The sequence below is a fragment of the Pinus tabuliformis genome, chromosome 4_2 (assembly GCF_031772625.1).
Source record: "Pinus tabuliformis cultivar Carrire ecotype Pingquan chromosome 4_2, CPIR1, whole genome shotgun sequence".
NCBI classification, from domain to species: domain Eukaryota; kingdom Viridiplantae; phylum Streptophyta; class Pinopsida; order Pinales; family Pinaceae; genus Pinus; species Pinus tabuliformis.
Window position 1 is genome coordinate 517,027,970 of NC_142304.1, and position 11,604 is coordinate 517,039,573.

Sequence of the window (11,604 nt, forward strand, 5' to 3'; positions counted from 1 at the left end):
CCAAACCCTATGTGAATTTCGCTCATTCTCGCCCAGCGTAGGTGAAAGGAAGCCTAAGTGCTCTACAGAGCACCCTGGCAGTGGACTTAACTGCTCTATAGTGCACCTTCATAAGGGCTTACCTGCGCTGGTCCCTCTAGAGGCTATTTCTGGATGTCTTCAAGTCATGAAACTATCTGGGAAGGAGGCATTCAAAGGGGTGAATTGTTTAGGGAATGAAGCAAATGAAATTAGGGTTTGATGAGCCCTAAAAAACTGATCTGGATGTTGGGATTTGATGTTCCCAAATGGATCTGTAACAAAGATGCATATCATAAAGTCATACAGTCTTGAATATAACATGTAGTTCTTTCTTTAGGATTATGAACCTTTGTGAAGTGTTGCTTCCCACTATTTATCTGGAGAGGGGAGCATTGAACAATAATTACAACAAAATATCTTCAATCCAGCCTCAATTGTCAAATCGACTAGTTTTCTTAGCCTGGGATGGCTCTATGGCCTAAAAATCACTACAAAAGATTAATTTCTTCATTAAATGGTCGACACATTACATGATTACAAAATAGGTCAACAATTAGATGGAAACACCAACAAAATCTCTCCATGCCCATCCCTAGGATTGCCTTTTCTTAGGTTGTTTCTTTCCCATGGTTTGGCCACCTGCGTCACTTAGTCGATTCTCATTGCTTTTGCCTTTACTTCTCAAATCATTCGTTATTCAAAACTAGGAGCAGTCAATTATTAGTTTAATGTGACAATACAGGAGCAGAGGTCGCCTGGGCGGTACTTCATCTTCCCTCTGCATGGAGCACCATGCTAGATCATCAAGTCCTCTCGAGTTTCCATGTCTTCATTTACTCTGTCAGCGTCGACCCTAGTTTTGTGTCACAAGGGGCCTTTCTGGGTCAGTCCATGTCGATTTTGAATGTTCCATCTCCTTTCTTAAATGCCTCAGCTATCGATCCACCATGCCTTTAAAGTTTTTCATTACTTTATCGCTGAGTTATCACATCAAGGTTTTCCATTAAAGGTCCTTATAGGATGGGACATTTCGATCTACTTTAGCCCCTTTTTCTTCATGTGACTAGGGGCTACAACCAAGCCTTTAGTCTTTGGGTGCTAGGACCTTTGGGTTCATGTCTGTGAGGCTCATCCCTTTGTTAAATAAAATCTTGCATATCACTGATTTCTGATTCTCACCTTTAGTGTCTCCCCTTGACACTTGCAATCACCAATATGCAAGATTGGGCCTACCCAGGATGTCGCAATCGGCCATTTCATAGTATTTCCTTTGTTTTCTCCCATTGACACTTGCAATCGCTGATATGCGGGGTTAGGCCCACCCAGGATATCATAATCGGCCATTTCATAGTATTACCTTTGTTTTCTCTATTTGATGATCATGCTGCTGGATATATGCTGAAAAAATACCCTCGTCATCCAACTGAGCGGAAGTGAAATAGATGTTTTAATGTTCATTGATCTGGGTCGTTGATCCAGGTTGATTCAATATGGGTTGTTGATCTAGGCCAAGTCAATCTAGGTCGCTGATCCAGGCCTATTGGTATCACAATCGCAATACATGAGAGAGCCTTTTTACCATATTTCATAGTGCTTATCGATTGTCCAGACACAAAACTTCAATAAAGCATGATACATAAAATATCGCATCTGGGAGGATTCTTGCACATCGCAATCGCAAGTTGGAAGGGACCTCACCCGAGGAGGGACTTTGACTTATGTGATCCCAAATTACGATATCGCAATTGTTGGGGGAAATAATTATTGTAATCAGCGAGGAGGGGTGACAAGACTTGGATATTGCAATCGGCAGGGAAACATTGCGATATGTGATATCGCAATCGCAAAAGTTAGAAAGGGAGATGGGTGGATATGTATCACAAAAATGGAAGGGGTCGACAGTGATTATGATTTGTGGGTCCCGATGCTTAAAAATGGTTTCGACATGATTTCTTAATGTTTTAAAACATTTCAAAGGGGAATGGGAAACACGGCTAGAGTTGGATATACAAAGGGATTTCAGCTAGAGTTAAAAAATGGGTCACTATGGCTAGAGTTTAAAAAACAAAGGAAGAAATTGGGTTTGTGAAAGAAATGGTTTTAAGAGAATTTGGAAATTTCTCCAAAATAATTTAAACTCGACTTGTTCTTCCTCCTTTAATCTCAAATTTGCAAAGCACAACAACCTCTTTCAGAAAAGTAGCAGATAGATGCAAATGATTGATCAAACTCAAAAATATTTCTAGGGGTTATCATGGATAACATATGGCTTGGAGGCTAGCTCCAAACATCTATGTTCTTTTTTCCCTCTTTGTACAGCTAGAACTCTCTTTTCAAAAGGTGACAACATCCCCCAAAAAATTTAGTGAAAGTGCCAAGATGTTTTGACTGGAGTGAAACCCTAGAATTATATTTTCTATTACTAAATGTTAGGCAAAAAATACCAAAATTTCCTAAAATATAAATAGAAGAAGCATATTTGATGGGGAAACCTCCTTTTGCATACAAGAATGAGATGGGATGATTCTAAAGTTGGGTCTCCTTAGTAAATATATAAGAGACAAAGGATACAATTACAATTAAAGGTTCAAGCTAAAAACACTAATATAAAAATAGAAATATAACTCACTATCTAGGGCTTTACGTAGGAGTTATTGCTTAACATGGGGCTTCTATGGCTTAACATCAAAACTACTTGAATGTTAACCCTAGGTTTAGGATTATCAAGTAGAATTGGTTGAAGCTAAACATAAGGAGCCATAGTCAGAAAAAGGAAGGAATCCAAGGATCTCCCTAGCTAATTAAGTACATGATATCAAGGTCATGCAATCCATCATAGCTAGGAGGCTACTAATAATTCTAAGGTCGAGTAAGTTTTGTGTGTGAACGCACCCTACTTTTGTACTCAAAATCTCATATTGTATTAGTCCACACAATATGATAAGGTAAACAAAAGATTAAAGTTAAATATATCAAACAAGCTAACCAAAGGGACACTTGACCAAGATTGACCTTGTTAAGTAACCTAGAGTTATAAATAAGTAAAATATTGAATAATATAGGTTATTTTTTATTTTCTTGAGTCTATGATCTTCAACAAGATGCAAACAATAATTCCTTTCAAGAAGACTAAAGTGAGGTTTACTTTTGGTAGAGGATTTTCATCTTGATCTCCTAGGTTATTTCCTATTATAATTTAGGTGTGATTGTGTTGTTGTTATGCATGTGTTTTTATACTAACATTATGTTATGTCTATGTTTAATTTAATCACGTACACTTAGAATGGAACAAATTTATCATTATGTTAAGTATTTTTTATGTTAGGATTATTTTGAATTATTATTTTTTGAAACAACCTAATTTCATTGGTTCCAAAGGTAATGACAGTGCATTTGAAGGTTGAAACTACATTGAACCCAAGAATTGACATTCAATCTTGTTGACCCTTACTTCAACATGAATGTCTAACTATGAAAAAGCTCAACCCATCCCATGTGCCATTTATTCAACTTCACTCGATTATTAATGAACTTAACTACCAAATGATCTATGTACAAAATTAAATCCTTTAGAAACAACAAATTCCTTCAATACAAGTTCAATTCTTCTACACTAGCATAAAATTTCAAATCACAAGTAGATGGTTCATTTAGATTCTCATAGAGAAATACTATCAACTTTCCATCGTAACTCAACATAATGTCAATAATTGTTGTGATATCATCCATTATATTTGAAACAATTTGATGAAATTAGGTACCACCAAAATAGTCACTTATATAATTTCCTTTCCACCATCTCAAAATTTTGTTGCATAATCACAAATCATTAAAATCCTCTTGGTTTCATGCACTTAATCATTAATGTGTAGGACAGTATGATGAATTTACTATAAAATGTTGCAATGACATGAACAAAATATCATCATTATAATGTTATGAGGCATGGGCCAATCTATAACTACCTTCTCCTCTGAATTCTATGCACAAACCATCCTTGGAAAACATGATCCTAATGCATACTAATTTCCCCTTGAATGATTTACACTTCTTCAAGTCATGAAATTGGTCCTTTCACAATGTTTTAAACACTAGACTTAGATGTTGTGAATACCTTTGTATGTTATCACTAATAATTAATATATAATTCAAATAAACTACCACAAGCTTGGAAATATATGGTTAAAATACCTTTGTCATTAATCACATGAATGTTCTTAATGTGTTAGTTAATAAAAAACCATAAGCGACCAGTATTATGAATTGGTCTTTGCCTTGCATGTAGTGTTCCACAACTCACCCACTTTATCTAAATATGATGACAACCACTCTTAAAATCTATCTAAATATGATGACAACCACTCTTCAAATCAATCTTCATAAAGTATTTGATTCCACTCAAAACGTCCAAAAAAAGAATACGTCCTTAACAATGGATATTTGCACATTTTATTATGATCTTGTTCAACGCTTTGAAGTATGTATATATCCTCCATTGTTTATATTTCTTTTGTGTTATCAAAATTGGAACCATGCATGGGCTTAGACTCTCCCTAATCAAATTGTTTATATTTATTTGGTATTATCAAAATGGTAACTGTGCATGGGCTCAAACTCTCCCTAATTAATCCCTTTGACAACATCACATCTACATATTGATTTAATTCTTGGATTTCCATCAATCTCATCTTATGCATTTCTTGATTTAGAAATTAAGGTAATTTGGTGCATTATCTTCAACTCCAATGGTAATCAATATAGAAATTTGTTATGATATATCAAAGTACTTTTGTAACAAAATTTTCACATCTATAGGGATATATTTCTTGCACTTTATTGTCTTGTTGCACTATGTTATTTTCATTGGCATAATATCATGGTATTCCTTTGTCTTTGTCATTTCAACTAGAAGAACCCTTTTTCACTAATAACTATAACATTTGTCTTGATTTTTTGTCCTTCATTAGTAACAACTAGAATCTTCAACCATTCTTGGTGATGGTGTAGGTGTTCCTTCCCATCAAATGACATACTTGAATGATATTGTTATACCTCCAATATTATATTTGTCTTTCAAGATATTCCTTTGTGGTTTATCATAATCAAGCACTTCTTGTTTCCTCTCTAGCATGATCATTACCATGTGCATTATTAACTTTTCTTCATTTTCTATGGTTTTACAACTATTTTTTAGTTCTTTGAAGTCTTTCTTTCGATAACTAAGTTCTCTACTCATTTCTATGTGCAATATTTCTATATGGATGCTCAAATTACTTATGTCCCTCTTCTTCAAAACTACATAAATAAATATATCATTGGTAACCAAGTATCTTCGTCATCATTTGAATTCCTTGTGACCTTTACCTTTTCTTTTCCTTGTTGTGGTATTTTGTTATGCAATGTTATCATTTCACAAGGTGCATCTTCCAAGTTTTTTTAACAAAATGTTGACCTCTACCACCACAAAAACCTCTTCATTTGTCAAAGTCATTTTCATTGGAATTTCATGGTAACTTATTGATCTGGATCTTGGGGGCTAAGATATAAGAGGCTTGAATTTCAAGAGAGGAGGATAGAAAACATACAAATATGCCATGAAATTGATCACAATAACATTGAAAAAATGCAAGAATTGAATACATCACAAAATAAAGAGAGAAAGATTTGGAGAAGAAGGATTTCATGAAGAAGAACCATTACATGCAATGAGGCCAAATTTGGGACCTCTCCTTCCCAATCTTTACTCTTTTCCTATTGTTTGTTTATAAGGTATCTTGTTGATGGAGCCAACTTTAATTAATGTTTACTCCATCATTTGTATATCTATCAAGTTCCCTTTTACATAAAAATAGGATTTGTGACCTATACAATCGAACATTGAATATAACCCCACTAAGTTTTAGATCAATCCTCCCCCCTTAAAAAATTATGGTCCTCATCAATCAAAATTCTAAAAAAGAGAGACCCCATTATGTTTAATGTACCATAATGATTACTATATGCCATGAGCCAATGAACATAAGAGTTTTGTGTGGTTAACCCATAACCATGGGTTTGTGGATGACTCATAATCATCATGATTAAATGTGCGAAGTGCTAATGAAAATAAGGGTTTTTCATGGTTAACCCATAACCACAGGTTTATGGATGACCCATAATTGAGTTGGAAATGGAAAAAATGGAGAATGGTTTTGTGTGGTTTATCCGTAACTGTGGGTTTTTTACCATTTTTCTGGCAATGGATCTCTTCCTACAACTTTGTTAAGGAATTTTTCTACATGTAATGAAATAAAATTATCTCGAAGACCCATTTTAGGTATTGAAGAGACTTTTCCCTTGTCATAAAATACTTACTCTATAATTATCTATGGAGTGAGAAACCATTCCTGGAACTCATGGTAGCATTCATGTTGCTTTAAAAACATGTGGGATTTTAATCAATGATATCTCTCAAACCAAGAAACCAAATCAAATTTCGTAAAAAACCCCATTTGAGTTGATGGAAAATTCTTTTAAATGAGCTATCATGTACCCTATGAAGTTTTTTATAAAGGTCATGGAACCTGCATGAAGTTCACTAATTATTGCTTCCTTGTGTTCCATCATTTATTATGCTTCTATGGCATCCATACCACCATGGAAAAGCTAAGAAACGGCTAAGATGAAGTCATCCAAGATTCTATGTGTTGCATGTAATTCTTTTAAGCTACGACATGGTTGTATAAATCTACAATTACAATGAATGTGAAGATACCAAGTGCATAGGGAAATAAAGGATACCAAAGGTTTATAGAGAAACATGGATTTCTATAGACGTCATGGAATCGAGTCCATGTTGCAGACCAATGGATGTACTGAATACATGCAAGAATGATCCTTCAATGGTGAATGAAAATTTGAGTATAGGAAACCTCATAATGCTTGTGGATCAATTGTGACACTTACAGTGTATGGCCAAGCAAATTGACTCCAAAATTTCCAAAAAGAGGTTGGTGGTTGCTGCAAAAATTTGAAATTGAAATATGATTCAAAATTGTGTTCCCATGGAGTTGTAAATTGCTTTGAAACCACTAATTCGAATCTTGGGGGCTAAGATCTAGGAGGCTTGGATGTCAATAGAGGACGAGAGAAAACTTATAGATTTTCCATGAAACTAATCACAAGACCATTGATAAAAATTCAAGAATTGATTACATCACAAAAGAGAGAGAAAGAATCGAAGAAGGAGGGTTTCATTAAGAAGAACCATTACATGAAATGAGGCCAATTTTGGGACCTCTCCTTCCTAACCTTCACTCTTTTCTTATTGCATTTAGATAAGGTTGTCGAAATATGTAACTAGGTTCGGTCTTCATAATGACATGCGTAATCATGATTTTATGTAATTAATGTAACTTAAGAAAAACAAAATTATTTTATTCTTGAAACATGGGTTCCATGCTCAAGGAATTTTATTTTTATAGATCAAGCTCCCATTGTGAGATATTAGGATTGGTCGTTAAGTCATAAATTCAATTGAGTCATTGTCATGTATTGAAGACCCATTTGGGCATGTTACATATTGTAAAAGAGAAATTGTTTGATTCAAAATAAACCTCCAAGATCAAGTCAAGTGCTAACAATCAAGTTGGCCTTAGACAATGACAAGTCAACCTAATATCAAATGACTGGAAGCCTATATATAGGGCACTCCACCTCATTCAAGGAACGCACTTCACTCACTTACAAGTTCGATGAAAGGGATCAAGAAGTAGCATCAAGTAAAGTGAATAAGAGGAGGACAAGAAGGAAGGAAGATCGAAGGAATTATGGATCTGTTTTGGGATATTTCAGTTCACACGTTTGAAGAGATTAGGGATCTTCCTTCTACAACAAATTAGAAGTAGATTCATCTCAAGGAAGTTGAAATAAGTCAAGGAAAGGACCTACATTGTAAGCCGAATTGATAGAGAAGTTAGCACAAGTAAAGAGAAGGAGAAAAAGGGTTAGAATTTCCCTATTTCTGTCCACACATGTGAAGATTGCAGTCATCTTCAAGAGGCCAAGAATTGCAGGAAGAAAGTAATGAAAACTTCAAACTTGAGTTGCAGGACCGAGGGTGAATAAAGAAGGAGAAGTTGCAACATCTTCAAGAAAGGGTTGACTTGGTCTTGGAGGAGTTGTTGGTTTAGGGTCTAGGTCTTGTAATTCGTCAATTGCAAGTTCTATAAGAAGAAGAATTCAGTGGATTTTCCTCTCAATCTTGGAGAGGTTTTGGCCCTCACTGATAGCCTACATCTTGTTTCATTTATCTCATTTCTCATTATCGTTTGTAGTTGTTTTATGAATAAGAACACATAATAATAATCAAGTAAAGAAGAACCTAATTAAGAAAAGTAAGAGGTCTTCACAAGTAGCTATAATTTCTAGAGAAATCATCCTATCTCTCTGCCCTAGTTTTCTCAATATGGAATCAGAGATAAGGTAACAATCTAAGGAAGGGAAGCTCAATAAGGGACACTCAAGCACTCAAGAACCAAGGTTATAGAAGGATATCAAGGGCATCAAAGAATCAATAATATCCTTTCATCTCCAAGGCATTTTGAACACAAAGGATACATCATCATCTTGAAGGAAGTGTCAAAACCATAGATCAATCAAAGAATAAGTCCACAATTAAAGCATTATTGGGATCCTCGCTCAAATCATCATCACAAGGAAGGAGACCTCAAAAGACCCTAACTCTACTTAAATTGAAGAAATCGTCAAATCAAAGCATCTTGAAGTATACTCATCCAAGGGAAGCAAGAAGAAAGGAGTTGTTGGCATCATCAAAGGATTCAAGGTGATCTCCCTCTCTTTGGAGTCAAGAATCACTTTTGAATAAAACCATCCTCATTAAGAAGAGGTTTTTTATTATCTATATCATCATAAAATTCAAGAAGGCAACAGGTTGAAGGAACATCTTCACAATTAAGTATATTTATGTCTACATTTGAATCTGTCAAAATGCCTTTTTGCAAAGAAAGCAAAAAACTGGTTGGGGCTTCAAACTTTCTTGCATGGAAGAAAACGACAGATTTGAACCTCATAGAAAATGAGGTCATGGGACATGTTAAGCGCTCAATCACCAAACCTCCAAAGGAAGATGCTCAAGAAATTGCAAGGTATATGAAAGGATATGTAAGGGCTCAAAGGATTCTCATATAATCCATCAAGGGTCCCCTCATTCCCTATGTATCAAAATTAGAAACATCACTAATAAATACATGACAAACTTGTTAAGGAAAGAACTCTACAAGATGAATATATCAAAATAAGAAGGAATAGCTTCAAACTTTATGAGGATATATGAAATAAGATATCAACTACAAGAATTGGGAGAGAGAATGATTGAAAAAGAGATGACTACTATAGTGCTCAATGCACTACTAGAAGAATGGGGTATCTTCACATCAACTATCTATGGGAAGAAGGAAGCTACTCCATTAAATGATTTATGGTCACTATGCAAAATTGAAGAAACCAGGTTAAATGAAAAATATGATGTAAGATCAAATGAACAAACTCAAGCATATGTTGCTATGGCAAAAAGAAAAGGGAAGTTTGGGAAATTTGGTCCTCATAAGAGAAAGAAGAATATGGCAAAGGTTCAATGCTATGAATGTCAAGAATATGGTAACTACAAGAGATATTGCCCTAAACTCAAGAAGGGAAACAAAAAAAGAGGAAGGGAGAATCCCATATCACTAAAGAAATGGAGGAAGTTGAAAAGAATAAATCCAAGAAGGAGGAAGTAAAAGATATCTACTATGCTTGAGATAGTCTTCCTCACCTAATTATTTTCAAGTTTCTATTTTAATTTTTTTCTGTTGTATAGCTATCATGATAGGAGCCACTAAGAAGTATGATAGGATGCATCATGGCATCATAGAAGTATGTGATTGAAAGAAAAAGATTGTGACATCATCATAGAGAAGCATGAAAAATAGTTGAAATAGAATTCAGTGGAAAGTCACCTATAGAAGGATGTAGCTCTTGGTAACCTCATTAGAAGCATATGTAGTACTTATGATAAGAGGAAAGTCATATAGTATAAATCTCATCAAACATAATTCAACAGGATCTTTTGTTGGATAAGGATGATCAAGATCGTCTGTTGCAATCTTCATTGGAAGGTGCGCCTATTGGAAGAAGAGAGTATCTCGCTGAGAACTCCACCACATATGAGATTCATGGAATGACAGTATGATCTCAAAAGAAGTGAAGCAGGTTAAGGTGATTGAATTTCTTGAATCAAGAAATTTTTTGAAGGAAGTCTAGACGACCTAAAGGAAAAGAGGTATGTATGCTTGTATTTGATAAATTGAGTCATGCCATATAGTTGCAGATAACATGAATAAATGCTCTACCTCAGTAGCATGATCAAAAGAAAGGGATATCTCCCTTTGGAAGGATGCATAAAGGCATGACTCACACATTGACTAGATGAAATCAACATAATATGTCCTCATATGGAATATGATATGATTAACAAAGTTGAAGGAACTATGATTGGAAGTTTCTAGAGAGAAATGTGTGAATAAAGAAAGGAAGAGATCATGAAAGATGCAACTATGGAGAAGGAAATCAACATCCAAGAACTAAAATATTTGACTATGATATCTCCACAGAAAAGTTATAAAGACCCTAATGCATTCTAAAAAAGAAGGATACCCTTGACATTGTATATATTTTTGGAGATGTGTAAATATGTTTGCAGGATGTTGATGTAAGCAAGGAGATATCATGATGAACGATCATAACAAAGGTAATATTCATTTAATATTTTTGATTGATATCTTGATGGGCTAATGTAGGGTTTCCAAGGGAATATCTGTAGATGTCATCTGCAACTAATGTTAATGTGGTAGGACGAAAGATCCTAAAGGAAATATGACATGAAGAAGGTAGCAAGGCATGAAGGAAGGCCATATATGGACTAAGGAATCACTTTCCAATGAAAAGAAGGACTACATGACTGACAAGATTCATGAATGAAATTGATGGATGGTTTGTACCCTACCAAGAAATCCCAAAAAGATGTAGGCTCTATATCAAAGAAGAAATTCATGACATCGAAAGAGGAAGTCCTACAAGCAGCTGGTTGTCCCATGATCTCCACCTAGAAGCATGTTGGAAGCAAGTCCCTAGTCAAGAGGGAGCTTAGTAAAGTCCTTGGTTAAGGGGGAGATTGTGTACATTCCTTCATTGGACTAGGAATATCCTCTCTGATTGAGAGGGAGAGATAGACACATCATTCTTGGCTTCACTTGCGAAGAAAGAATGGAGGATTGGGTAAGAATCTAGCATCTAGTACTCTTTGAGGATGTGGTAGGGCATCCAAGATAAGAGTAGTCGTAGAGGACCCATATTATTTGAGGATTGGGAATCCAAGATAAGAATAGTCCTAATGGAACATACTTTGAGAGAACCCAGGTAGGGTATATTCCGAAAGAGATAATGATGAGGGTGTCAATACATCATTGGTCTCGCCAACATTGTGTTCTAATCTTGTGGAGAGATAGAGTGGTTAGTTAAGGCCTTGTTATGTGACAATGCTAG